This window comes from Psammomys obesus, unplaced genomic scaffold (genome assembly GCF_907164565.1).
Source record: "Psammomys obesus unplaced genomic scaffold, mPsaObe1.curated_primary_1811, whole genome shotgun sequence".
Lineage (NCBI taxonomy): Eukaryota > Metazoa > Chordata > Mammalia > Rodentia > Muridae > Psammomys > Psammomys obesus.
Genome location: NW_026596445.1, coordinates 3,649,179 through 3,655,802, shown reverse-complemented (window position 1 = coordinate 3,655,802; position 6,624 = coordinate 3,649,179).

Genomic DNA, 6,624 nt, shown 5'->3' with positions numbered 1-6,624 from the left:
ATATGCTCTTTCCAACATGTTTCCCTGTGCCTAACTAATTAGGTTAAAAAGAAAAAAACAGTTAAGGTCTTGCAAGGCAGAAGACAAAATGGCAAAAGAGCTAAATTTTGTGTGGAGACATTTATCCCATTCAAGTGTGAGGGGTCATTTTGATGGAATTACATCATAAGGACCTTTCTCTTTGAGGTGTTTCACTAGAAATTAGATTTTTAACTGAGGTCTGGGAAGGAGTATAACTATTGCTAGGTCACATATAAAACTTTTCATGTTAACATTACTATTTTCTGTGAGATATGCTTTTCCCCTGTTATAGGCTATCATTTCTTTACTCCAAAGAAGCCATATTTGTGTATATCTCATTGTGTTTATTACATATCTATAGAAAATAATCTCAATATAAATTAAGACAAAGAGCAAAAATAAGCATGCATATTATTTTAATTTTATAATCACCTCTGTTTGTGTTCATTGTCTACATGTTATCTAGATTTCATTTCAATGTGAAGAACTGTATTAATTTTTAGGAGTGTGTCTTTTGGAAGAAAGTTATGTGTAGATTTTTGTAACCACTTAAAATCGTTAAGTATCTACTTTAACTTCTGTTATTAAAAGTATATTTTAAACATTAGATTCCTCGTATTCATTGGCTTTTTTTAATACATTGATTATACTATTCTAACACATTGAATATAATACTGTAACATATTCTACATTCTCTCTGTCTCTCTGGTCTCTATTTCTCTCTGTGTTTGTATGTGTGTCTATATAGAAATTCATGTATAATGATTTTGCTAATGGGAAGGCAATGGTCAATTTGGCTTTCATTAAGCTTCATGTGTATAATAAATTATTTGTTAAAAGCTAGTTTTGGTGGCGTATACATCTTTTATATGACATGGTGTGATTTTATCCTAGAAGTCTGTTGATTTTCTTGGGTTCATAATCCTAGAATGTCTACTTTTTATTTTATTTATGTTTTACTTTATTTACTTTATTTTATTTTTATGCATATGTATATAATTATGTAACTATGTATGTGTGTGTAGCAGATATGCTTAGCACACAAAGATCAGAAGAAGGCTTTAGATTCCCTGGAACTAGAGTTATAGAGAGTTGTGAGCTATCCAATGTGGGTACTAGAATAACAATACTTAAGTCTGGTCCAAGAGCAAGAAATGCTTATAAATATTGAGCTATTTATCCAGGCCCAGAATTTTCACATTTTGAAGATATTTTCTTATCTTCATATTCTCATTCTTTTAATATTATGAAAATAATTTTAACAGTGTCACTTCGGTCTAGGAAGCCTTCTAATCCCTCATATGAGCTTACTGTTGTGAACTCCTGATTTCTTTTCTGTATATGAGCTGAATGTTCCTGTTTCTGTTTATAACTCCATTTTTTTGTGAAAGATGACTTTTTTTGTAATACAGTTCAGAAATGTTGTTCGTATTAAGCCCACCCAGTTGTTGACTTACTTTGTGTGTGCTTTGCTTCTTGAATTGTTTGGTGATTTGTTTGGAATATTTATTGAGGTTTTTGATATTGCTTCTCTTTTGCTACATTCTTAGGCATAAGAACAGTTGCCCTCTATCATTCAAATAATACTCAGGATCTATATTAGCTGTCTTCAATGTTTGATAATATACATTGACCTTAGACTTCACCAATTGCTGACTGGTTGCTCTGCATTTTTAGATAATGCATTAGGATGCATCATACTTAGCAGTATCTTGAGCCCTTTATCAAACACAGTATTTGCAACCAATCTTTTCATTTTTGTTCCAGTATAACAATGACTTTCAGTAATCCCTTAAGTTACTTAAGTGTTAGACAAGCTGACCTGTTTTCAGGTACTTTTCTTTTTTTTGTTATTACATATTTTTTTAAATTTTTTATATTAATCATAGGTTATTTACTTTGTATCCCAGCCTTAGCCCCCTCCCTCATTCCCTTCCAATCCCACCCTCCCTCCCTTGTCTTTTCCCTGCCCCTTTCCAAGTCCACTAACAGGGGAGAACTTCCTCCCCCTTCATCTGTCCCTAGCTTATCAAGTCTCCTCAGGACTGGCAGCAATGTACTCTTCTGTGGCCTAGCCAGGCTGCTCTTCCCTCGTGGGATGGGAGTGGAAGAGCTCTCCTTGAGTTCATGTCAGAAATAGTCCCTGTTCCCCTTATTAAAGAACACATTTGGATACTGAGCTACCATGGGCTATATCCCAGCAGGGGTTCTAGGTTATATCCATACATGGTCCTTGGTTGGAGAAACAGTCTCATGGAAGACCCCTGTGCCCTGGTATATTTGGTCCTTGTGGCACTCCTGTACTCTTCAGGTCTTACTAAGACCCTCTTCTTTCATATGATCCCCTGCACTCTGCCGATGGTTTGGTTATGAGTCTTAATATCTGCTTTGATACACTGCTAGGTAGAGTCTAGAAATGATCATCCTGAGTGAGGTATCCCAAAAGCAGAAAGACACACATGGTATATACTCACTTATATAGACCTATAAGATAGGATAAATATACTGAAATCTAAACACCTAAAGAAGTTAAACAAGAAAGAGAACTCGGGATAAGATGACCAATCCTCACTTAGAAAGACAAATAGGATGGACATTAGATGTAGGAGAAAACAAGTAACAGGACAGGAGCTTACTACAGTCGGCCTCTGAAAGACTCTACCTAGCAGTGTATCAAAGCAGGTACTTTTCCTAAGAAGTTTTTTTTTTTTTTTTTTATGGAGAGTACTTGACTATGGCTGTTGCTGATTTTAACTATCACTTTTATACACATAGTTGACCAGGATAATTGATAGGCACTAGGAAGCTCCAAAAAACATACCACTGAATTAAAATGAAGGATCTAAAATCTAAATTTTCAGTTGAAACAAATACACATTCATTTTAAATTTGTTTTTATATATTACAATTTATTCATGTTGTATTCAGGCAGTAGTTGTCTCTTATGTCCCCTTCCAATCCAAACCATCCTCCCTCTTCTCCTCCCATGCCCCTTCCACAGTCTCACAGTCTACTAATAAGTGGGGCCTCCGCCCCTTCCATCTGATCCTAGTCTATCAGGTCTTATCAGAAATGGCTGCATTGTCTTCCTCTGTGGCTTGCTAAGGCTACTCCACCATCAGGGGGAGGTGATCAAAGAGCCAGCCAATGAGTTTATGTCAGAGACAGTCCCTGTTCCCATTCCTAGGGAACCCACTTGGACACTGAGGTGCCATGGGCTACATCTGTGCAGGGGTTCTAGGTTATCACCATGAATGGTCCTTGTATTGAGTATCAGTTTCAGAAAAGACCACTGGGCACAGATTCTTTTGGTTCTATGGCTCTCCTTGAGGAGCTCCTGTACCCTCCAGGCTTTTCTATCCCCTCCCCCATTCTTTCATAAGATTCTCTGCACTCTGCCCATAGATCTGCTTAGATACACTGTTGGGTAGAGTCTTTCAGAGTCCCTCTGAGGTAAGACCCTGTCCTGTTCCCTGTTTTCTACCTCTTCTGATGTCTATCCCTTTTGCCTTTCTGTATTTTAATTTTTAAATATTAGTTACAGTTTATTAGTTTTGTATCCCAGCTGTATCCCAGCTGTATCCCGCTCTATCATTCCCTCTCAATCCCTCCCTCCCTCATCTTCTCCTTGCCCCTTTCTAAGTCCATTCATAGGGGAGGTACTCCTCCCCTTTCATATGACCCTAGCTTATTAGGTATTTTCAGGCCTGGCTGCAAAGTTCTCCTCTGTGTCTCAGCAAGGCTGCTCTTCCTTTGGAGGGGGGAGGTCAAAGAGGCAGCCATTGAGTTCATGTCAATAATAGTCCCTGTTCCACTTTCTATGGGAAACCAATTATTTACTGAGCTACCACGGGCTACATCCGAGCAGAGGTTCTAGGTTATATCCATACATGGTCTTTGGTGGAGTGTCAGTCTCAGAAAAGACTCCTGTGCTCAGATATATTTGGTCTTTGTGGAGCTCCTATCCTTTCCACTTCGTACTAACTCGCCCTTCTTTCATATGATTCCCTGCACTCTGCCGAACGTTTCATTATGAGTCTTACTATCTGCTTTGATACACTGCTGGGTTGAGTCTTTCAGAGGCCCTCTGCAGTAGGTTCCTGTCCTGTTACTTGTTTACTTCTACATCCAACGTACATCCCATTTGTCTTTCTAAGTTCTGACTGATCATCTTACCCCGGGTCTTCTTTCTTGTTTATCTTCTTAGGTATATAGATTTCATTATGTTTATCATATCTTATAAGTCTAAACAAGTAAGCATATACTGTATGTGTCTTTCTCCTTCTGGGATATCTCACTCAGGATGATCTTTTCTAGTTTCCACCATTTGCCAACAAATTTCACGATTTCCTCGTTTTTGATTGCTGAGTAGTATTCCATTCTGTAAAAATACCACAATTTCTGAATCCATTCCTCTGTTGACAGACATCTGAGTTGTGTCCACTTTCTGGCTATTACGAATAAAGTTACTATGAACACGGTTGAGCAAATGTCCATGTTGTAAACTTGAGAATATTGTGGAAATATGCCTAGGAGTGGTATAGCTGGATCTTGAGGAAGCACTCTTCCTAATATTTTGAGAAAGTGCAAATTTGATTTCCAAAAAGGGTGAACATGGTTACATTCTCACTAACGATGAAGGAGGGTTTCTCATTCTCCAAATCCTCTCCAACGTGTGCTGTCACTTGAGATTTTGATCTTAGCCATTCTGATAAGTATAAGGTGAAATCTCAGGAACATTTTGATTTGATTTCCCTGATGACTAAGGAATGCTGAGCATTTCATTGAGTGTTTCTTTGCCATTCCATTTCCCTCTATTGAGAAATCTCTTTTTAGCTATTTACTCCATTTTTTAATTGGAATGCTTGATCTGTTGTTGTCTAACTTCTTAAGTCCTTTATATAGTCTGGATATTAGCCTTCTGTCAGATATAGGGTTGGTGAAGATCCTTTCCCAGTCTGTAGGCTGTCGTTTTGTTCCATCAAATAAAAATTTCCTTTAATTCTTGAAATTTAAAACTTATATTACATTTATTTTGTCATATTTCTTTTTGATTTTTATATAATATAGATTCTCATTTTGAGTTTTATTTGGATTATGATATCTTTTAAGATTTACCAGATTTTTTAACTTTGTTGATATTTCCATTTGATTTAAACTCATTATACTGATGAGAATTCTGACAGTTTTAATCATCTCATTTTAGACTGACAACTCATGATTTTAGCTACTTACATATCTCAAAGTTGCTGTTATATTTTGGAACATCTGTACCTGATATTTACTTTTCATTGTGTGTAAGGATATGTTTACATCTGTATACATTTTCTTATACATTTTAATTTAGTTTTAACTCACTTAGCAAAGTCTTACACTATTTATGGGTGTGTTTTTAAATTCAAAACTCTCCATAGAATTTATTCATGAATAAAAATTATCTTATGACAATTTTTGCCTATATTTTCTACTTTCTTTTGGCTTTTTATTCATGGGAGTTTTTGTTTCCTTTTTTTAAGATTGTTGGTTGAATCTTTGCTCTTATTAATGGTTGGAAATGGTACACCAGAAATTGATATCTCTAGAATCTTTGACATTCACAGTTATCTCTATGTCATCAATGGTATGGCTATTACTATATTTTCATCTGTTTCACATGAAACTGTCTCATGTGTTTAGTATCTTTTATTAAAACTGTGTATTAACAAAACCACATATTAATCGTGTATCAAGGGATTTTTTTAATCAAAGATAAAATATTTAAATGATACCAGAAAATGTCAGAATTCTAAAGTACACTTTCTAGATTTAAAAAAAAATCTGCTTTTCTATATTACATCAAAGACTAAAAATCCTAGGAAAATCTATAACTGAAAGGAATTATCTGTAAGATTCAGCAAAGTAGTTGGATACAAAATTAACTCAAAAAATCTGAAGCTCTTCTATTTACAAAAGACAAACAGGCTGAGAAAGAAATTAGGAAAACAATAGCCTTTACAATAGACACAAATAACATAAAATACTATGGTGTGATTCTAACCGAGCAAATAGAAGACTTATATGAAAATACTTCAAGTCTGTGAAGACAGAAATTGAAGAAGAAATAAGAAGATGGAAGAGCTTACATTCTCATGGCTCAGTCAGATTAACATAGTGAAAATGCACATCTTACCAAAAGCAATGTACAGATTCAATGCAATTCTCACCAAAACACCAAGACAACCTCGAAAGAACAATTATCAGTTTTATATGGAAAAAAAAAAAAAAACACAAACCCTGAATAGCTAAAACAATCCTGTACAACAGAAGATCTGCTGGACATATCTCATACCTGATGTCAAACTGTATTACAGAGCAACAATAATGAAAATGGCATGGTACTGCCCTATCAACAGACTGGTGGATCAATGGAATCAAATCAAAGATACAGAAAAAAACCTACACACCCACGGATACTTGCTTTTTACAAAGAAGCCAAAACAACATAATGGAAAAAAGACAGTATCTTCAACAAAGGGTACTGGTCTAACTCGATGTCTACATGTATAAAAATGCAAAAACGTCCATACTTATTACCCTGCACAAAGCTAAAGTCCAAGTAGATCA